The sequence below is a fragment of the Bombus terrestris genome, chromosome 3 (genome assembly GCF_910591885.1).
Source record: "Bombus terrestris chromosome 3, iyBomTerr1.2, whole genome shotgun sequence".
Lineage (NCBI taxonomy): Eukaryota > Metazoa > Arthropoda > Insecta > Hymenoptera > Apidae > Bombus > Bombus terrestris.
In genome coordinates, this window is record NC_063271.1 from 17962435 (window position 1) to 17989248 (window position 26814).

At 29.0% G+C, this 26814-nt stretch overlaps 1 long non-coding RNA gene across 2 annotated transcripts; it reads right to left on the minus strand.

Moving 5' to 3' along the window:
• Nucleotides 1–788: 788 nt before the first annotated feature.
• Nucleotides 789–26810, minus strand: LOC110120092. Of its 2 annotated transcripts, XR_007223333.1 has the most exons (4): nucleotides 26669–26810; nucleotides 26251–26532; nucleotides 24034–24204; nucleotides 789–898 (listed from the first exon to the last, which is right to left on the minus strand). It is a non-coding gene; the product is annotated as an uncharacterized LOC110120092 (long non-coding RNA). The 2 variants fall into 2 exon arrangements; XR_007223332.1 differs by lacking the exon at nucleotides 24034–24204.
• Nucleotides 26811–26814: the final 4 nt, after the last annotated feature.

Consider the following 26814-nt stretch of genomic DNA (forward strand, 5'->3'; position numbering starts at 1 on the left):
ATTGTAATGTAAAAATCTATCTATGGGCAGCGATAAACCTATCGTAGGAGCACGACATATTTTATATTCCAAAATCTTTTTCACCTTCAACCTTTCATGTTCACTTCATGTTCATGTTTCACTTTTCATCACGATGGGAATGATTCGACACGTTTCGTTTCATTTCCCAAAGAAAAAAAATTTCGTATGCAAGACAGTCAGCAAACTTTCTTGAGATTAGAAACATATAAGATTTTAATATGTCTGTTAAATCAAACCATATACACAAAAATATTTAATTACATAGAAAAATTACAAAAATAAAAGACAAGTACAACGAATGAAGTTACAAACATCGTGTACATAGTAAACTTATCGTATTAAACGTGAAATAACTATTTACGCGATGTTTACATTAAGGCAAAAGTGCTAATTGTTTTAAAGTTACAGAAAATATGCGTCACTAAACCGGCAAACAAAATACTGAAGTTTTTCTATTTAAAATGGTACATTTTAATGAAATCTCAGATATATTTTTCTTATTACAATTTATTTATAATTACATACATATTTAAGCAATACTATAGTATTAATTAATAATACTAATACTATAGTATTAATACTATACTACTAATACTATAGTATTAATAGTTCAAACTCTGAATTTATACTTATACCTTGTCCCTGTATTATTCCAGTCCTATTCTGTCTAATTTCAATGTGACCAGTTCACTCTTCCAGCCGTGTGCATCTTAGTAGCTTATTTTGTAGGTGCATGGGAGCCATATAGAGAAATGAGAAAACATATGTACTCCATTTTCAACACTTTATTCGAGAAAGAGAATAACTTATAAAGCACTATTAACACATACTTACATGTCATAGTGCAACTGCTAGCAATCCTAATTTCCTTGTGAACCTGAAATATATGTTTAAACTTATTAAATTAACAGTACTATTAATAATCAGAATAATCAAATGATATACATAAAACAATGTCGCAATTAATATAAAACGCAAACTGCTATTCTGTACTAAATGCACCATATAGTTTAGCAATACATTTTACCATATATCCACTATGTTTTTAAAATACTCCGCACAATACTCAATATTGTGTTGCAACATATCCAGATTATGTTTTGGCAATACATTATCATATATCCATATTATTATTCATACTCTGCACTATAGTCAACAATACTGTGTTATAACATATCCAGACTACGTTCTGCCAATACATTATCACGTATCCATATAAACTGAGCAATACTCTGCAAGATATCTATATTATTTTAGAAATACTAATATTTTTAATTACTATATCCCTATTAATATCCATATTTAATCGAAATATTAGGTTGCCCCTTAACCCGGCACTATATCCTCTACCATATGGACATAATATTTTAGTAATGCATTAGCACATATCCATATTATCTGAGCAATACTCTGTAAAATATCCATATTCATTTAGAAACAGTAATATTTCGAAATACTATATCCCTGTTAATATCCATATCCATTCTAAACAATAGCTTGTTCCATAAACAGGCACTGTATCCTCTGGCAAATGTATATAATATGTTAGCAATGCATTATCACATATCCATATAATTATTCATACTCTGCTGCATACTCAGCAATAATATGTTGCAACATATCCAGATTATGTTTTAGCAATACATTAACACATATCCATATTATCTGAACAATACTCTGTAAGATATCCATATTAATTTAGAAGGAGGAATGTTTTGAAATACAATATCCCTATTAATATCCATATTTAATCGAAACAATAGCATGCCCCATAAGCAGGCACTGAATCCTCCGGCAAATGTATATAATATTTTAGCAATGCATTATCACATATCCATATTGTTTTTCGTACTCTGCTGCATACCCAACAATATTATTTTGCAACATATCCAGACGACGTTCTGGCAATACATTATGAAATATCCATATAAATTGAGCAATACTCTGCAAGATATCTATATTATGCTCGAGACACTAATATTTTTGATTACTATATCCCTATTAATATCCATATTTAATCGAAATATTAGGTTGCCCATTAAACAGACACTATATCCTCTACCATATGTATTTAATATTTTAGCAATGCATTATCATGTATCTATATTATTTTTTATACTCCGGTCCATACTCAACAATACTGTGTTATAACATATCCAGATTATGTTTTGGCAATACATTATCACATATCCATAATATGTGAGCAATACTCTGCAAAATATCCATATTCATTTAGAAACAGTAATATTTCGAAATACTATATCCCTGTTAATATCCATATCCATTCTAAACAATAACTTGTTCCATAAACAGGCACTGTATCCTGTGGCAAATGTACATAATATTTTAGCAATGCATTATCACATATCCATATAATTATTCATACTCTGCTGGATACTCAGCAATATTACGTTGCAATATATCCAGATTATGTTTTAGCAATAAATTATCACATATGCATATAAACTGAGCAATACTCTGCAAGATATCTATATTATTCTACAAACACTAATATTTTTAATTACTATATCCCTATTAATATCCATATTTAATCAAAACAATAGCATGCCCCATAAGCAGGCACTGAATCCTCCGGCAAATGTATATAATATTTTAGCAATGCATTATCACATATCCATATAATTATTCATACTCTGCTGCATACTCAGCAATATTATGTTGCAACATATCCAGATTAGGTTTTGGCAATACATTATCACATATCCATAATATGTGAGCAATACTCTGCAAAATATCCATATTCATTTAGAAACAGTAATATTTCGAAATACTATATCCCTGTTAATATCCATATCCATTCTAAACAATAGCTTGTTCCATAAACAGGTACTGTATCCTCTGGCAAATGTACATAATATTTTAGCAATGCATTATCACATATCCATATAATTATTCATACTCTGCTGCATACTCAGCAATATTATGTTGCAACATATACAAATTATGTTTTGGCAATACATTATCTCATATCCATAATATCTGTGCAATACTCTGCAAAATATCTATATTATTCTAGAAACACTAATATTTTTAATTACTATATCCCTATTAATATCCATATTTAATCAAAACAATAGCATGCCCCATAAGCAGGCACTGAATCCTCCGGCAAATGTATATAATATTTTAGCAATGCATTATCACATATCCATATAATTATTCATACTCTGCTGCATACTCAGCAATATTATGTTGCAACATATCCAGATTATGTTTTGGCAATACATTATCACATATCCATATTATCTGAGCAATACTCTGTAAAATATCTCTATTATTCTAGAAACACTAATATTTTGAAATACAATATCCCCATTAATATCCATATTTAATCGAAACAATAGCTTGTTCCATAAACAGGTACTGTATCCTCTGGCAAATGTATATAATATTTTAGCAATGCATTATCACATATCCATATAATTATTCATACTCTGCTGCATACTCAGCAATATTACGTTGCAATATATCCAGATTATGTTTTAGCAATAAATTATCACATATGCATATAAACTGAGCAATACTCTGCAAGATATCTATATTATTCTAGAAACACTAATATTTTTAATTACTATATCCCTATTAATATCCATATTTAATCAAAACAATAGCATGCCCCATAAGCAGGCACTGAATCCTCCGGCAAATGTATATAATATTTTAGCAATGCATTATCACATATCCATATTGTTTTTCGTACTCTGCTGCATACCCAACAATATTATTTTGCAACATATCCAGACGACGTTCTGACAATACATTATGAAATATCCATATAAATTGAGCAATACTCTGCAAGATATCTATATTATGCTCGAGACACTAATATTTTTGATTACTATATCCCTATTAATATCCATATTTAATCGAAATATTAGGTTGCCCATTAAACAGACACTATATCCTCTACCATATGTATTTAATATTTTAGCAATGCATTATCATGTATCTATATTATTTTTTATACTCCGGTCCATACTCAACAATACTGTGTTATAACATATCCAGATTATGTTTTGGCAATACATTATCACATATCCATATTATCTGAGCAATTCTCTGTAAAATTTCCATATTCATTTAGAAACAGTAATATTTCGAAATACTATATCCCTGTTAATATCCATATCCATTCTAAACAATAGTTTGTTCCATAAACAGGCACTGCATCCTCTGGCAAATGTGTATAATATTTTAGCAATGCATTATCACATATCCATATAATTATTCGTACTCTGCTGCATACTCAGCGATATTATGTTGCAATATATCCAGATTACGTTTTAGCAATACATTATCACATATCCATATAAACTGAGCAATATTCTGCAAGATATCCATATTATTCTAGAAACACTAATATTTTTAATCACTATATCCCTATTAATATCCAAATTTAATCGAAACAATAGCTAACTCCTTAAATAGGTATTATATCCTCTGGCAAATGTACATAATATTTTAATAATGCATTATCACGTATCCATATAATTATTCATACTCTGCTGCATACTCAGCAATATTATGATGCAACATATCCAGATTATGTTTTGGCAATACATTATTACATATCCATAATATCTGAGCCATACTCTGGAAAATATCTCTATTATTCTAGAAACACTAATATTTTGAAATACTATCTCCCTATTAATATCCGTATTTAATCGAAACAATTGTTTGTTCCATAAACAGGCACTGTATCCTCTGGCAAATGTATATATTTAGCAATGCATTACCACATATCCATATAATCATTCATTCTCTGCTGCACACTCAGCAATATTATGTTGCAACATATCCAAATTATGTTTTGGCAATACATTATCACATATCTATAATATCTGAGCAATAATCTGCAAAATATCTCTATTATTCTGGAAACACTAATATTTTGAAATACTATATCCCTATTAATACCCATATTTAATCGAAACAATAGCTTGTTCCATAAACAGGTACTGTATCCTCTGGCAAATGTATATAATATTTTAGCAATGCATTATCACATATCCATATAATTATTCATACTCTGCTGCATACTCAGCAATATTATGATGCAACATATCCAGATTATGTTTTGGCAATATATTATCACATATCCATATTATCTGAGCAATATTCTGCAAAATATCCATATTCATTTAGAAACAGTAATATTTCGAAATACTATATCCCTGTCAATATCCATATCCATTCTAAACAATAGCTTGTTCCATAAACAGGCAATGTATCCTCTGGCAAATGTATATATTTTAGCAACGCATTATCACATATGCATATAATTATTCATACTCTGCTGCATACTCAGCAATATTATGTTGCAACATATCCAGATTATGTTTTGGCAATACATTATTACATATCCATAATATCTGAGCCATACTCTGGAAAATATTTCTATTATTCTAGAAACACTAATATTTTGAAATACTATCTCCCTATTAATATCCGTATTTAATCGAAACAATTGTTTGTTCCATAAACAGGCACTGTATCCTCTGGCAAATGTATATATTTAGCAATGCATTACCACATATCCATATAATCATTCATTCTCTGCTGCACACTCAGCAATATTATGTTGCAACATATCCAAATTATGTTTTGGCAATACATTATCACATATCTATAATATCTGAGCAATAATCTGCAAAATATCTCTATTATTCTAGAAACACTAATATTTTGAAACACTATATCCCTATTAATATCCATATTTAATCGAAACAATAGCTTGTTCCATAAACAGGTACTGTATCCTCTGGCAAATGTATATAATATTTTAGCAATGCATTATCACATATCCATATAATTATTCATACTCTGCTGCATACTCAGCAATATTATGTTGCAACTTATCCAGAATATGTTCTGGCAATACATTATCACATATCCATATTATCTGAGCAATATTCTGCAAAATATCCATATTCATTTAGAAACAGTAATATTTCGAAATACTATATCCCTATTAATATCCATATTTAATCGAAACAATAGCTTGTTCCATAAACAGGTACTGTATCCTCTGGCAAATGTATATAATATTTTAGCAATGCATTATCACATGTCCATATAATTATTCATACTCTGCTGCATACTCAGCAATATTATGTTGCAACATATCCAGATTATGTTTTGGCAATACATTATCACATATCCATAATATGTGAGCAATACTCTGCAAAATATCTCTATTATTCTAGAAACACTAATATTTTGAAATACTATCTCCCTATTAATATCCATATTTAATCGAAACAATTGTTTGTTCCATAAACAGGCACTGTATCCTCTGGCAAATGTATATATTTAGCAATGCATTACCACATATCCATATAATCATTCATTCTCTGCTGCACACTCAGCAATATTATGTTGCAACATATCCAAATTATGTTTTGGCAATACATTATCACATATCAATATTATCTGAGCAATACTCTGCAAAATATCTATATTATTCTAGAAACAATAATATTTTAAAATACTATATCCCTATTAATATCCATATTTAATCGAAACAATAGCTTGTTCCATAAACAGGCACTGTATCCTCTGGCAAATGTATATATTTTAGCAATGCATTATCACATATCCATATAATTATTCATACTATGCTGCACACTCAGCAATATTATGTTGCAACTTATCCAGAATATGTTCTGGCAATACATTATCACATATCCATATTATCTGAGCAATATTCTGCAAAATATCCATATTCATTTAGAAACAGTAATATTTCGAAATACTATATCCCTGTTAATATCCATATTTAATCGAAACAATAGCTTGTTCCATAAACAGGTACTGTATCCTCTGGCAAATGTATATAATATTTTAGCAATGCATTATCACATATCCATATAATTATTCATACTCTGCTGCATACCCAGCAATATTATGTTGCAACATATCCACATTATGTTTTGGCAATACATTATCACATATCCATATTATCTGAGCAATATTCTGCAAAATATCCATATTCATTTAGAAACAGTAATATTTCGAAATACTATATCCCTGTTAATATCCATATCCATTCTAAACAATAGCTTGTTCCATAAACAGGCACTGTATCCTGTGGCAAATGTACATAATATTTTAGCAATGCATTATCACATATCCATATTATTATTCATACTCTGCTGCATACTCAGCAATATTACGTTGCAATATATCCAGATTATGTTTTAGCAATAAATTATCACATATGCATATTATCTGAGCAATATTCTGCAAAATTTCCATATTCATTTAGAAACAGTAATATTTCGAAATACTATATCCCTGTTAATATCCATATCCATTCTAAACAATAGTTTGTTCCATAAACAGGCACTGCATCCTCTGGCAAATGTGTATAATATTTTAGCAATGCATTATCACATATCCATATAATTATTCGTACTCTGCTGCATACTCAGCGATATTATGTTGCAATATATCCAGATTACGTTTTAGCAATACATTATCACATATCCATATAAACTGAGCAATATTCTGCAAGATATCCATATTATTCTAGAAACACTAATATTTTTAATCACTATATCCCTATTAATATCCAAATTTAATCGAAACAATAGCTAACTCCTTAAATAGGTATTATATCCTCTGGCAAATGTACATAATATTTTAATAATGCATTATCACGTATCCATATAATTATTCATACTCTGCTGCATACTCAGCAATATTATGATGCAACATATCCAGATTATGTTTTGGCAATACATTATTACATATCCATAATATCTGAGCCATACTCTGGAAAATATCTCTATTATTCTAGAAACACTAATATTTTGAAATACTATCTCCCTATTAATATCCGTATTTAATCGAAACAATTGTTTGTTCCATAAACAGGCACTGTATCCTCTGGCAAATGTATATATTTAGCAATGCATTACCACATATCCATATAATCATTCATTCTCTGCTGCACACTCAGCAATGTTATGTTGCAACATATCCAAATTATGTTTTGGCAATACATTATCACATATCTATAATATCTGAGCAATAATCTGCAAAATATCTCTATTATTCTGGAAACACTAATATTTTGAAATACTATATCCCTATTAATACCCATATTTAATCGAAACAATAGCTTGTTCCATAAACAGGTACTGTATCCTCTGGCAAATGTATATAATATTTTAGCAATGCATTATCACATATCCATATAATTATTCATACTCTGCTGCATACTCAGCAATATTATGATGCAACATATCCAGATTATGTTTTGGCAATATATTATCACATATCCATATTATCTGAGCAATATTCTGCAAAATATCCATATTCATTTAGAAACAGTAATATTTCGAAATACTATATCCCTGTCAATATCCATATCCATTCTAAACAATAGCTTGTTCCATAAACAGGCAATGTATCCTCTGGCAAATGTATATATTTTAGCAACGCATTATCACATATGCATATAATTATTCATACTCTGCTGCATACTCAGCAATATTATGTTGCAACATATCCAGATTATGTTTTGGCAATACATTATTACATATCCATAATATCTGAGCCATACTCTGGAAAATATCTCTATTATTCTAGAAACACTAATATTTTGAAATACTATCTCCCTATTAATATCCGTATTTAATCGAAACAATTGTTTGTTCCATAAACAGGCACTGTATCCTCTGGCAAATGTATATATTTAGCAATGCATTACCACATATCCATATAATCATTCATTCTCTGCTGCACACTCAGCAATATTATGTTGCAACATATCCAAATTATGTTTTGGCAATACATTATCACATATCTATAATATCTGAGCAATAATCTGCAAAATATCTCTATTATTCTGGAAACACTAATATTTTGAAATACTATATCCCTATTAATATCCATATTTAATCGAAACAATAGCTTGTTCCATAAACAGGTACTGTATCCTCTGGCAAATGTATATAATATTTTAGCAATGCATTATCACATATCCATATAATTATTCATACTCTGCTGCATACTCAGCAATATTATGTTGCAACTTATCCAGAATATGTTCTGGCAATACATTATCACATATCCATATTATCTGAGCAATATTCTGCAAAATATCCATATTCATTTAGAAACAGTAATATTTCGAAATACTATATCCCTATTAATATCCATATTTAATCGAAACAATAGCTTGTTCCATAAACAGGTACTGTATCCTCTGGCAAATGTATATAATATTTTAGCAATGCATTATCACATATCCATATAATTATTCATACTCTGCTGCATACTCAGCAATATTATGTTGCAACATATCCAGATTATGTTTTGGCAATACATTATCACATATCCATAATATGTGAGCAATACTCTGCAAAATATCTCTATTATTCTAGAAACACTAATATTTTGAAATACTATCTCCCTATTAATATCCATATTTAATCGAAACAATTGTTTGTTCCATAAACAGGCACTGTATCCTCTGGCAAATGTATATATTTAGCAATGCATTACCACATATCCATATAATCATTCATTCTCTGCTGCACACTCAGCAATATTATGTTGCAACATATCCAAATTATGTTTTGGCAATACATTATCACATATCAATATTATCTGAGCAATACTCTGCAAAATATCTATATTATTCTAGAAACAATAATATTTTAAAATACTATATCCCTATTAATATCCATATTTAATCGAAACAATAGCTTGTTCCATAAACAGGCACTGTATCCTCTGGCAAATGTATATATTTTAGCAATGCATTATCACATATCCATATAATTATTCATACTATGCTGCACACTCAGCAATATTATGTTGCAACTTATCCAGAATATGTTCTGGCAATACATTATCACATATCCATATTATCTGAGCAATATTCTGCAAAATATCCATATTCATTTAGAAACAGTAATATTTCGAAATACTATATCCCTGTTAATATCCATATTTAATCGAAACAATAGCTTGTTCCATAAACAGGTACTGTATCCTCTGGCAAATGTATATAATATTTTAGCAATGCATTATCACATATCCATATAATTATTCATACTCTGCTGCATACCCAGCAATATTATGTTGCAACATATCCAGATTATGTTTTGGCAATACATTATCACATATCCATATTATCTGAGCAATATTCTGCAAAATATCCATATTCATTTAGAAACAGTAATATTTCGAAATACTATATCCCTGTTAATATCCATATCCATTCTAAACAATAGCTTGTTCCATAAACAGGCACTGTATCCTGTGGCAAATGTACATAATATTTTAGCAATGCATTATCACATATCCATATTATTATTCATACTCTGCTGCATACTCAGCAATATTACGTTGCAATATATCCAGATTATGTTTTAGCAATAAATTATCACATATGCATATTATCTGAGCAATATTCTGCAAAATTTCCATATTCATTTAGAAACAGTAATATTTCGAAATACTATATCCCTGTTAATATCCATATCCATTCTAAACAATAGTTTGTTCCATAAACAGGCACTGCATCCTCTGGCAAATGTGTATAATATTTTAGCAATGCATTATCACATATCCATATAATTATTCGTACTCTGCTGCATACTCAGCGATATTATGTTGCAATATATCCAGATTACGTTTTAGCAATACATTATCACATATCCATATAAACTGAGCAATATTCTGCAAGATATCCATATTATTCTAGAAACACTAATATTTTTAATCACTATATCCCTATTAATATCCAAATTTAATCGAAACAATAGCTAACTCCTTAAATAGGTATTATATCCTCTGGCAAATGTACATAATATTTTAATAATGCATTATCACGTATCCATATAATTATTCATACTCTGCTGCATACTCAGCAATATTATGATGCAACATATCCAGATTATGTTTTGGCAATACATTATTACATATCCATAATATCTGAGCCATACTCTGGAAAATATCTCTATTATTCTAGAAACACTAATATTTTGAAATACTATCTCCCTATTAATATCCGTATTTAATCGAAACAATTGTTTGTTCCATAAACAGGCACTGTATCCTCTGGCAAATGTATATATTTAGCAATGCATTACCACATATCCATATAATCATTCATTCTCTGCTGCACACTCAGCAATGTTATGTTGCAACATATCCAAATTATGTTTTGGCAATACATTATCACATATCTATAATATCTGAGCAATAATCTGCAAAATATCTCTATTATTCTGGAAACACTAATATTTTGAAATACTATATCCCTATTAATACCCATATTTAATCGAAACAATAGCTTGTTCCATAAACAGGTACTGTATCCTCTGGCAAATGTATATAATATTTTAGCAATGCATTATCACATATCCATATAATTATTCATACTCTGCTGCATACTCAGCAATATTATGATGCAACATATCCAGATTATGTTTTGGCAATATATTATCACATATCCATATTATCTGAGCAATATTCTGCAAAATATCCATATTCATTTAGAAACAGTAATATTTCGAAATACTATATCCCTGTCAATATCCATATCCATTCTAAACAATAGCTTGTTCCATAAACAGGCAATGTATCCTCTGGCAAATGTATATATTTTAGCAACGCATTATCACATATGCATATAATTATTCATACTCTGCTGCATACTCAGCAATATTATGTTGCAACATATCCAGATTATGTTTTGGCAATACATTATTACATATCCATAATATCTGAGCCATACTCTGGAAAATATCTCTATTATTCTAGAAACACTAATATTTTGAAATACTATCTCCCTATTAATATCCGTATTTAATCGAAACAATTGTTTGTTCCATAAACAGGCACTGTATCCTCTGGCAAATGTATATATTTAGCAATGCATTACCACATATCCATATAATCATTCATTCTCTGCTGCACACTCAGCAATATTATGTTGCAACATATCCAAATTATGTTTTGGCAATACATTATCACATATCTATAATATCTGAGCAATAATCTGCAAAATATCTCTATTATTCTGGAAACACTAATATTTTGAAATACTATATCCCTATTAATATCCATATTTAATCGAAACAATAGCTTGTTCCATAAACAGGTACTGTATCCTCTGGCAAATGTATATAATATTTTAGCAATGCATTATCACATATCCATATAATTATTCATACTCTGCTGCATACTCAGCAATATTATGTTGCAACTTATCCAGAATATGTTCTGGCAATACATTATCACATATCCATATTATCTGAGCAATATTCTGCAAAATATCCATATTCATTTAGAAACAGTAATATTTCGAAATACTATATCCCTATTAATATCCATATTTAATCGAAACAATAGCTTGTTCCATAAACAGGTACTGTATCCTCTGGCAAATGTATATAATATTTTAGCAATGCATTATCACATATCCATATAATTATTCATACTCTGCTGCATACTCAGCAATATTATGTTGCAACATATCCAGATTATGTTTTGGCAATACATTATCACATATCCATAATATGTGAGCAATACTCTGCAAAATATCTCTATTATTCTAGAAACACTAATATTTTGAAATACTATCTCCCTATTAATATCCATATTTAATCGAAACAATTGTTTGTTCCATAAACAGGCACTGTATCCTCTGGCAAATGTATATATTTAGCAATGCATTACCACATATCCATATAATCATTCATTCTCTGCTGCACACTCAGCAATATTATGTTGCAACATATCCAAATTATGTTTTGGCAATACATTATCACATATCAATATTATCTGAGCAATACTCTGCAAAATATCTATATTATTCTAGAAACAATAATATTTTAAAATACTATATCCCTATTAATATCCATATTTAATCGAAACAATAGCTTGTTCCATAAACAGGCACTGTATCCTCTGGCAAATGTATATATTTTAGCAATGCATTATCACATATCCATATAATTATTCATACTATGCTGCACACTCAGCAATATTATGTTGCAACTTATCCAGAATATGTTCTGGCAATACATTATCACATATCCATATTATCTGAGCAATATTCTGCAAAATATCCATATTCATTTAGAAACAGTAATATTTCGAAATACTATATCCCTGTTAATATCCATATTTAATCGAAACAATAGCTTGTTCCATAAACAGGTACTGTATCCTCTGGCAAATGTATATAATATTTTAGCAATGCATTATCACATATCCATATAATTATTCATACTCTGCTGCATACCCAGCAATATTATGTTGCAACATATCCAGATTATGTTTTGGCAATACATTATCACATATCCATATTATCTGAGCAATATTCTGCAAAATATCCATATTCATTTAGAAACAGTAATATTTCGAAATACTATATCCCTGTTAATATCCATATCCATTCTAAACAATAGCTTGTTCCATAAACAGGCACTGTATCCTGTGGCAAATGTACATAATATTTTAGCAATGCATTATCACATATCCATATTATTATTCATACTCTGCTGCATACTCAGCAATATTACGTTGCAATATATCCAGATTATGTTTTAGCAATAAATTATCACATATGCATATAAACTGAGCAATACTCTGCAAGATATCTATATTATTCTAGAAACACTAATATTTTTAATTACTATATCCCTATTAATATCCATATTTAATCAAAACAATAGCATGCCCCATAAGCAGGCACTGAATCCTCCGGCAAATGTATATAATATTTTAGCAATGCATTATCACATATCCATATTGTTTTGCGTACTCTGCTGCATACCCAACAATATTATTTTGCAACATATCCAGACGACGTTCTGACAATACATTATGAAATATCCATATAAATTGAGCAATACTCTTCAAGATATCTATATTATGCTCGAGACACTAATATTTTTGATTAGTATATCCCTATTAATATCCATATTTAATCAAAATATTAGGTTGCCCATTAAACAGACACTACATCCTCTACCATATGTATTTAATATTTTAGCAATGCATTATCATGTATCTATATTATTTTTTATACTCCGGTCCATACTCAACAATACTGTGTTATAACATATCCAGATTATGTTTTGGCAATACATTATCACATATCCATATTATCTGAGCAATTCTTTGTAAAATTTCCATATTCATTTAGAAACAGTAATATTTCGAAATACTATATCCCTGTTAATATCCATATCCATTCTAAACAATAGTTTGTTCCATAAACAGGCACTGCATCCTCTGGCAAATGTATATAATATTTTAGCAATGCATTATCACATATCCATATAATTATTCGTATATCTGCTGCATACTCAGCGATATTATGTTGCAATATATCCAGATTACGTTTTAGCAATACATTATCACATATCCATATAAACTGAGCAATATTCTGCAAGATATCCATATTATTCTAGAAACACTAATATTTTTAATCACTATATCCCTATTAATATCCAAATTTAATCGAAACAATAGCTAACTCCTTAAATAGGTATTATATCCTCTACCATATGTACATAATATTTTAATAATGCATTATCACGTATCCATATAATTATTCATACTCTGCTGCATACTCAGCAATATTATGTTGCAACATATCCAGATTATGTTTTGGCAATACATTATCACATATCCATATTATCTGAGCAATATTCTGCAAAATATCCATATTCACTTAGAAACAGTAATATTTCGAAATACTATATCCCTGTTAATATCCATATCCATTCTAAACAAAAGCTTGTTCCATAAACAGGCAATGTATCCTCTGGCAAATGTATATATTTTAGCAACGCATTATCACATATGCATATAATTATTCATACTCTGCTGCATACTCAGCAATATTATGTTGCAACATATCCAGATTATGTTTTGGCAATACATTATTACATATCCATAATATCTGAGCAATACTCTGGAAAATATCTCTATTATTCTAGAAACACTAATATTTTGAAATACTATCTCCCTATTAATATCCATATTTAATCGAAACAATTGTTTGTTCCATAAACAGGCACTGTATCCTCTGGCAAATGTATATATTTAGCAATGCATTACCACATATCCATATAATCATTCATTCTCTGCTGCACACTCAGCAATATTATGTTGCAACATATCCAAATTATGTTTTGGCAATACATTATCACATATCTATAATATCTGAGCAATAATCTGCAAAATATCTCTATTATTCTAGAAACACTAATATTTTGAAATACTATATCCCTATTAATATCCATATTTAATCGAAACAATAGCTTGTTCCATAAACAGGTACTGTATCCTCTGGCGAATGTATATAATATTTTAATAATGCATTATCACATATCCATATAATTATTCATACTCTGCTGCATACTCAGCAATATTATGTTGCAACATATACAGATTATGTTTTGGCAATACATTATCTCATATCCATAATATCTGAGCAATACTCCGCAAAATATCTATATTATTCTAGAAACACTCATATTTTGAAATATTATATCCCTATTAATATCCATATTTAATCGAAACAATAGCTTGTTCCATAAACAGGCATTGTATCCTCTGGCGAATGTATATAATATTTTAATAATGCATTATCACGTATCCATATAATTATTCATACTCTGCTGCATACTCAGCAATATTATGTTGCAACATATCCAGATTATGTTTTAGCAATACATTATCACATAGCCATATTATCTGAGCAATACTCTGCAAAATATCCATATTCATTTAGAAACAGTAATATTTCGAAATACTATATCCCTATTAATATCCATATCCATTCTAAAAAATAGCTTGTTCCATAAACAGGCACTGTATCCTGTGGCAAATGTACATAATATTTTAGCAATGCATTATCACATATCCATATAATTATTCATACTCTGCTGCATACTCAGCAATATTATGTTGCAACATATACAGATTATGTTTTGGCAATACATTATCTCATATCCATAATATCTGAGCAATACTCCGCAAAATATCTATATTATTCTAGAAACACTCATATTTTGAAATATTATATCCCTATTAATATCCATATTTAATCGAAACAATAGCTTGTTCCATAAACAGGCATTGTATCCTCTGGCGAATGTATATAATATTTTAATAATGCATTATCACGTATCCATATAATTATTCATACTCTGCTGCATACTCAGCAATATTATGTTGCAACATATCCAGATTATGTTTTGGCAATACATTATCACATATCCATATTATCTGAGCAATATTCTGCAAAATATCCATATTCACTTAGAAACAGTAATATTTCGAAATACTATATCCCTGTTAATATCCATATCCATTCTACACAATAGCTTGTTCCATAAACAGGCAATGTATCCTCTGGCAAATGTATATATTTTAGCAACGCATTATCACATATGCATATAATTATTCATACTCTGCTGCATACTCAGCAATATTATGTTGCAACATATCCAGATTATGTTTTGGCAATACATTATTACATATCCATAATATCTGAGCAATACTATGGAAAATATCTCTATTATTCTAGAAACACTAATATTTTGAAATACTATCTCCCTATTAATATCCATATTTAATCGAAACAATAGCTTGTTCCATAAACAGGTACTGTATCCTCTGGCAAATGTATATAATATTTTAGCAATGCATTATCACATATCCATATAATTATTCATACTCTGCTGCATACTCAGCAATATTATGTTGCAACATATCCAGATTATGTTTTGGCAATACATTATCACATATCCATAATATGTGAGCAATACTCTGCAAAATATCTCTATTATTCTAGAAACACTAATATTTTGAAATACTATCTCCCTATTAATATCCATATTTAATCGAAACAATTGTTTGTTCCATAAACAGGCACTGTATCCTCTGGCAAATGTATATATTTAGCAATGCATTACCACATATCCATATAATCATTCATTCTCTGCTGCACACTCAGCAATATTATGTTGCAACATATCCAAATTATGTTTTGGCAATACATTATCACATATCAATATTATCTGAGCAATACTCTGCAAAATATCTATATTATTCTAGAAACAATAATATTTTAAAATACTATATCCCTATTAATATCCATATTTAATCGAAACAATAGCTTGTTCCATAAACAGGCACTGTATCCTCTGGCAAATGTATATATTTTAGCAATGCATTATCACATATCCATATAATTATTCATACTATGCTGCACACTCAGCAATATTATGTTGCAACTTATCCAGAATATGTTCTGGCAATACATTATCACATATCCATATTATCTGAGCAATATTCTGCAAAATATCCATATTCATTTAGAAACAGTAATATTTCGAAATACTATATCCCTGTTAATATCCATATTTAATCGAAACAATAGCTTGTTCCATAAACAGGTACTGTATCCTCTGGCAAATGTATATAATATTTTAGCAATGCATTATCACATATCCATATAATTATTCATACTCTGCTGCATACCCAGCAATATTATGTTGCAACATATCCAGATTATGTTTTGGCAATACATTATCACATATCCATATTATCTGAGCAATATTCTGCAAAATATCCATATTCATTTAGAAACAGTAATATTTCGAAATACTATATCCCTGTTAATATCCATATCCATTCTAAACAATAGCTTGTTCCATAAACAGGCACTGTATCCTGTGGCAAATGTACATAATATTTTAGCAATGCATTATCACATATCCATATTATTATTCATACTCTGCTGCATACTCAGCAATATTACGTTGCAATATATCCAGATTATGTTTTAGCAATAAATTATCACATATGCATATAAACTGAGCAATACTCTGCAAGATATCTATATTATTCTAGAAACACTAATATTTTTAATTACTATATCCCTATTAATATCCATATTTAATCAAAACAATAGCATGCCCCATAAGCAGGCACTGAATCCTCCGGCAAATGTATATAATATTTTAGCAATGCATTATCACATATCCATATTGTTTTGCGTACTCTGCTGCATACCCAACAATATTATTTTGCAACATATCCAGACGACGTTCTGACAATACATTATGAAATATCCATATAAATTGAGCAATACTCTTCAAGATATCTATATTATGCTCGAGACACTAATATTTTTGATTAGTATATCCCTATTAATATCCATATTTAATCGAAATATTAGGTTGCCCATTAAACAGACACTACATCCTCTACCATATGTATTTAATATTTTAGCAATGCATTATCATGTATCTATATTATTTTTTATACTCCGGTCCATACTCAACAATACTGTGTTATAACATATCCAGATTATGTTTTGGCAATACATTATCACATATCCATATTATCTGAGCAATTCTTTGTAAAATTTCCATATTCATTTAGAAACAGTAATATTTCGAAATACTATATCCCTGTTAATATCCATATCCATTCTAAACAATAGTTTGTTCCATAAACAGGCACTGCATCCTCTGGCAAATGTATATAATATTTTAGCAATGCATTATCACATATCCATATAATTATTCGTATATCTGCTGCATACTCAGCGATATTATGTTGCAATATATCCAGATTACGTTTTAGCAATACATTATCACATATCCATATAAACTGAGCAATATTCTGCAAGATATCCATATTATTCTAGAAACACTAATATTTTTAATCACTATATCCCTATTAATATCCAAATTTAATCGAAACAATAGCTAACTCCTTAAATAGGTATTATATCCTCTACCATATGTACATAATATTTTAATAATGCATTATCACGTATCCATATAATTATTCATACTCTGCTGCATACTCAGCAATATTATGTTGCAACATATCCAGATTATGTTTTGGCAATACATTATCACATATCCATATTATCTGAGCAATATTCTGCAAAATATCCATATTCACTTAGAAACAGTAATATTTCGAAATACTATATCCCTGTTAATATCCATATCCATTCTAAACAAAAGCTTGTTCCATAAACAGGCAATGTATCCTCTGGCAAATGTATATATTTTAGCAACGCATTATCACATATGCATATAATTATTCATACTCTGCTGCATACTCAGCAATATTATGTTGCAACATATCCAGATTATGTTTTGGCAATACATTATTACATATCCATAATATCTGAGCAATACTCTGGAAAATATCTCTATTATTCTAGAAACACTAATATTTTGAAATACTATCTCCCTATTAATATCCATATTTAATCGAAACAATTGTTTGTTCCATAAACAGGCACTGTATCCTCTGGCAAATGTATATATTTAGCAATGCATTACCACATATCCATATAATCATTCATTCTCTGCTGCACACTCAGCAATATTATGTTGCAACATATCCAAATTATGTTTTGGCAATACATTATCACATATCTATAATATCTGAGCAATAATCTGCAAAATATCTCTATTATTCTAGAAACACTAATATTTTGAAATACTATATCCCTATTAATATCCATATTTAATCGAAACAATAGCTTGTTCCATAAACAGGTACTGTATCCTCTGGCGAATGTATATAATATTTTAATAATGCATTATCACATATCCATATAATTATTCATACTCTGCTGCATACTCAGCAATATTATGTTGCAACATATACAGATTATGTTTTGGCAATACATTATCTCATATCCATAATATCTGAGCAATACTCCGCAAAATATCTATATTATTCTAGAAACACTCATATTTTGAAATATTATATCCCTATTAATATCCATATTTAATCGAAACAATAGCTTGTTCCATAAACAGGCATTGTATCCTCTGGCGAATGTATATAATATTTTAATAATGCATTATCACGTATCCATATAATTATTCATACTCTGCTGCATACTCAGCAATATTATGTTGCAACATATCCAGATTATGTTTTAGCAATACATTATCACATAGCCATATTATCTGAGCAATACTCTGCAAAATATCCATATTCATTTAGAAACAGTAATATTTCGAAATACTATATCCCTATTAATATCCATATCCATTCTAAAAAATAGCTTGTTCCATAAACAGGCACTGTATCCTGTGGCAAATGTACATAATATTTTAGCAATGCATTATCACATATCCATATAATTATTCATACTCTGCTGCATACTCAGCAATATTATGTTGCAACATATACAGATTATGTTTTGGCAATACATTATCTCATATCCATAATATCTGAGCAATACTCCGCAAAATATCTATATTATTCTAGAAACACTCATATTTTGAAATATTATATCCCTATTAATATCCATATTTAATCGAAACAATAGCTTGTTCCATAAACAGGCATTGTATCCTCTGGCGAATGTATATAATATTTTAATAATGCATTATCACGTATCCATATAATTATTCATACTCTGCTGCATACTCAGCAATATTATGTTGCTACATATCCAGATTATGTTTTGGCAATACATTATCACATATCCATATTATCTGAGCAATATTCTGCAAAATATCCATATTCACTTAGAAACAGTAATATTTCGAAATACTATATCCCTGTTAATATCCATATCCATTCTACACAATAGCTTGTTCCATAAACAGGCAATGTATCCTCTGGCAAATGTATATATTTTAGCAACGCATTATCACATATGCATATAATTATTCATACTCTGCTGCATACTCAGCAATATTATGTTGCAACATATCCAGATTATGTTTTGGCAATACATTATTACATATCCATAATATCTGAGCAATACTATGGAAAATATCTCTATTATTCTAGAAACACTAATATTTTGAAATACTATCTCCCTATTAATATCCATATTTAATCGAAACAATTGTTTGTTCCATAAACAGGCACTGTATCCTCTGGCAAATGTATATAATATTTTAGCAATGCATTATCACATATCCATATAATTATTCATACTCTGCTGCATACTCAGCAATATTATGTTGCAACATATCCAGATTATGTTTTGGCAATACATTATCACATATCCATATTATCTGAGCAATATTCTGCAAAATATCCATATTCATTTAGAAACAGTAATATTTCGAAATACTATATCCCTGTTAATATCCATATCCATTCTAAACAATAGCTTGTTCCATAAACAGGCACTGTATCCTGTGGCAAATGTACATAATATTTTAGCAATGCATTATCACATATCCATATTATTATTCATACTCTGCTGCATACTCAGCAATATTACGTTGCAATATATCCAGATTATGTTTTAGCAATAAATTATCACATATGCATATAAACTGAGCAATACTCTGCAAGATATCTATATTATTCTAGAAACACTAATATTTTTAATTACTATATCCCTATTAATATCCATATTTAACCAAAACAATAGCATGCCCCATAAGCAGGCACTGAATCCTCCGGCAAATGTATATAATATTTTAGCAATGCATTATCACATATCCATATTGTTTTGCGTACTCTGCTGCATACCCAACAATATTATTTTGCAACATATCCAGACGACGTTCTGACAATACATTATGAAATATCCATATAAATTGAGCAATACTCTGCAAGATATCTATATTATGCTCGAGACACTAATATTTTTGATTAGTATATCCCTATTAATATCCATATTTAATCGAAATATTAGGTTGCCCATTAAACAGACACTATATCCTCTACCATATGTATTTAATATTTTAGCAATGCATTATCATGTATCTATATTATTTTTTATACTCCGGTCCATACTCAACAATACTGTGTTATAACATATCCAGATTATGTTTTGGCAATACATTATCACATATCCATATTATCTGAGCAATTCTTTGTAAAATTTCCATATTCATTTAGAAACAGTAATATTTCGAAATACTATATCCCTGTTAATATCCATATCCATTCTAAACAATAGTTTGTTCCATAAACAGGCACTGCATCCTCTGGCAAATGTATATAATATTTTAGCAATGCATTATCACATATCCATATAATTATTCATACTCTGCTGCATACTCAGCAATATTATGTTGCAACATATCCAGATTATGTTTTGGCAATACATTATCACATATCCATATTATCTGAGCAATACTCTGTAAAATATCTCTATTATTCTAGAAACACTAATATTTTTAATCACTATATCCCTATTAATATCCATATTTAATCGAAACAATAGCTAACTCCTTAAATAGGAATTATATCCTCTACCATATGTACATAATATTTTAATAATGCATTATCACGTATCCATATAATTATTCATACTCTGCTGCATACTCAGCAATATTATGTTGCAACATATCCAGATTATGTTTTGGCAATACATTATCACATATCCATAATATGTGAGCAATACTCTGCAAAATATCCATATTCATTTAGAAACAGTAATATTTCGAAATACTATATCCCTGTTAATATCCATATCCATTCTAAACAATAGCTTGTTCCATAAACAGGCACTGTATCCTCTGGCAAATGTATATAATATTTCAGCAATGCATTATCACGTATCCATATAATTATTCATACTCTGCTGCATACTCAGCAATATTATGATGCAACATATCCAGATTATGTTTTGGCAATACATTATCACATATCCATAATATGTGAGCAATACTCTGCAAAATATCCATATTCATTTAGAAACAGTAATATTTCGAAATACTATATCCCTGTTAATATCCATATCCATTCTAAACAATAGCTTGTTCCATAAACAGGCACTGTATCCTCTGGCAAATGTATATAATATGTTAGCAATGCATTATCACATATCCATATAATTATTCATACTCTGCTGCATACTCAGCAATATTATGTTGCAACATATACAGATTATGTTTTGGCAATACATTATCTCATATCCATAATATCTGAGCAATACTCCGCAAAATATCTATATTATTCTAGAAACACTCATATTTTGAAATATTATATCCCTATTAATATCCATATTTAATCGAAACAATAGCTTGTTCCATAAACAGGCACTGTATCCTGTGGCAAATGTATATAATATTTTAGCAATGCATTATCACATATCCATATAATTATTCATCCTCTGCTCCATAATCAAGAATAATGTGTTGTAACATATCCATATTATGTGTGGCAATACACTATAACATATCCATATTGTTTTCGACAGTCTGTGCCATACTGAACAATACCGTGTTCGTATATATCGAAATTACATTTTGATGATACATTATTACATATCCATATTATATTTCATACTCTGCTGCATACTGAACAATATTATGTTATAACATATCCTAATTATGTTTTTGTAATACATTATAACATATCCATAATATCTAAGCAAGTCTTGTATGATATCCATATTAATTTTTAACAGTTGTATGTTTCATATCCAGCAATACTATTTTATAACACATTGAAATTATAATTTGGCAATATGTTATATATCAATATAATTTTTCATAATCTGCTCCATATTCAACTATACTATGTTGCAACATATCCAGATTATGTTTCAACAATATTGTGTTTTCCCAATAACTCTTGATAAGTCTATTTTACGACATATCCACAACATGTGTTGGCAATGAGATGTGCATATTGGGTACGTTTTTATGTTGTGAAGTTTGTGTATACTAGTAATATGTGCTGTTTCTGTTATGTTCTAATAAATTTTCTAATCTTTGGAAATATTTTAGTAATATTGAACATTAGGAATAATTTTTATTGTTATATAATTCTTTTTTAAAATTTAATTTTCATACATGAAAAGAGTATTCCTAATATTTTAAGTTATATAATTTGAAACTTCCACAAAACATTGTGATTACTTTACATTTACAACTTAATTTATATTATTATTATTCTGTTACTAAATTTATTATTTGTTATGAAACAATAATATATTGACATGAAATATTCTATGTCCATTCTTGAATTTTTAGTACATTTATATACCTGGTCTCTTTACACGATATTTTAAATAATATACTTTTACATGGTCTGTTTTATACAGTTTATTCATTTGTTTATGGTTTCCAATAGGTGTTTTTTTGGTACATATTAAGATAGCCTTATGTTCCTCTGATCTCGTAGGAACTAATAGTTATGAAAAGGACCAGTCATCGTCTGTAAGTTTAATCGAGGAGGGAATGCAACTAGCTAATAAACTGTATCCAAGGGATTTGAGAATTTGTATGGCTTGTTATAAAAAATCATTAAAAGAAAAAACAAAACAAAATATATCGTCACAACTAATACAAAACTATCAGACCAAGGATACTTCGTGTGACAAAAGTAATTCTTTTCTAGTAATAAGGAAACGTATTAGTTATAATATAATAGTGACTATGAATCAAACATAAATTTAAAAAAAAGAAATTTTTTTGTTTTTCTTACTACATTACTTTTCTTTCATGTGTTTATTGAATAAAATGTTGTTATCAAATGCAGTTCTATATTTTAAATTGCTTTTACTATTGTTTGCTCCAATTTAACACTAAACCTACCAATACTCCGTGTATACCTATTCCTACCGTGTGCGGTCAAAATGACCGGTAATTAAAGAAGTAATGATTTAACATAGATAATGGTTAATTTATAACTAAATGTATATAAAATGATGAACTTTCATAAAATTTCATCCAAATTTACTTTTGTTTAATTTTAATTATAGACTTAAATAGAATTACACTTTTATTTATATAGAAATATATCTTATTCAATTTTGCTGCGTTTTTTACAAGTTCAAATGTACATTTGCCGCATAAATATTTTCCACATCTTAAACAAATTTTCGTAATTTTGTAACCTTTACAATTTTTTACTTAACCTTGACAAGTTTTTTGTAGTACTTGTTGATAGTTTTATTGCATGGTTTTTTTCCGTGATTCTTTATATAAAAGTAACGTATGCACTAGGTTTATAACAATTTTGTGAATTCTCTGTAAATTGGCCCTATACTGTAGATACCATTGCAAATTTATTGGTTCGTAAACGTTTTCTTCTTTCGCTCATCTTATCAAATCGTATACACCTCATAATTTCAGCAAAGTCATTCCTCCTTATTGTTTTTAAAACAAATGCAGGTCTCCAAATTTTATTCCACAAATATTAGACATCTAAATTTTTTGCCTGATATGCACCGCGTGCATATAACAGAGCAATAAATGCATCTAGTTCTGTTGTATCCAGCTCCCTCGTAATTCCCAATACTTTAAATGCTTCTTCTTCGGTACATTTTATTATATGATTCATTATATGGTGATCAGTAATAAGATAAAATGCCGTCTTTACTTGTCCTTTCATAATATGCTGTTTAACCGTAAAAATATCCTAAAAATATTATGAACTGATGTCCTGCCAGGTTTGAGACTTGCATCTATTTCTTTCCAAACTGTCCCAATGAGCCCAGTTTCGATATGTTGGTTCTTTACATCAGTCTTACTCTTTGCTATCAATGATAATTTCTTTTCTTTTTGCCCTGGATGTGAATATTTATTTATAATATTCAACTCTGATTTGGTTGTAAATAGTTTTCAGTTGCTGAAGTTTCTTGTTCATCGCACACTGAACAGTCCTCTTCTAGGTCCGTTCTTTTTTTCTTATAATTTTTTTTTTTTAAGTCTTGACATTTTTAGGGTAAATATTTATAAATACATGTATGAATTATGGTTCTGACAAGGTTACGGGCGTAACAGTTGTTATTATTTGTTATTACTGATTTTATTTATCATCTGATCTTGAGATAGCCTTTTCTTTGTACTGATAGCATTTATTTTAAGATTAACTAACACATTTTGTCGGACGGTCAAAATGAGCGCTCACGGTAGGCAAGGCAGAATATAAATGTTTCTCAGAAAATAAAAGAGTAAACTAAAATTAAATACAGGAAAATATATTGCATGCGTGTTTTAGGAAAAGTCAGAAATTATGAAGCGATATGATAAAGTTTAAATATGGTTAAATTTGAACAGAAATTCGAGAGTGGTCAATTTGACCGGCGCTGGTAGGTTTAGTGTTAACATCAGTTCTATACTTTTTTGCAAATTAATTGCTTCACGACTGATTTGCAAACTTATTCTTATTTACATTAAACAAACTATATACTTTACGACTAAGAAGTAATTCTTAATGAAGAAAATCAATGAAAACGTAAGTATTGTTAATAAATACCTTTTTAATAGTTGAAACATGGAGTTATTCGTAAAAGAGTTATGTTTTGCCACAGTGAATGTCCATTTATTGTACCCTTGTTCCATGTCACGAAATTTCATTAGAAGACCAAACTGATCATACGCCATTTGACCAATAAACACCATAGTAAGCGACGGCAATGGTAAGGTAGGTGAATACATATTACTGTTCTTTATATGTATATATATACCAATGTACCTCTAATATTTAGATGCAAACATCCGCGCCATCTGTCATTTTCGTACACTTGAAAATTAGCACCTGATTTGAAAATTTATAACATTAATTCCACTTATTAATAATCTCTTTAAGCCCGAAATATATGTATATAATTAAAACATTAACTTTAAATTGTATTAAATTTTGAATAGAAGCATTGAAAGGATAAACAAAATACCTTGCGGTTTCTTTAGCTTCAGTATCAAACCTGAGTGTCATGGCCATGGTCACTGTTGGTCAAAGTATCACATTGTCGTACATTTAAATCGTATTAAACAATTTATTTAAGCAGATCAAACAATAAACATGCTGATAAAGGGGTGG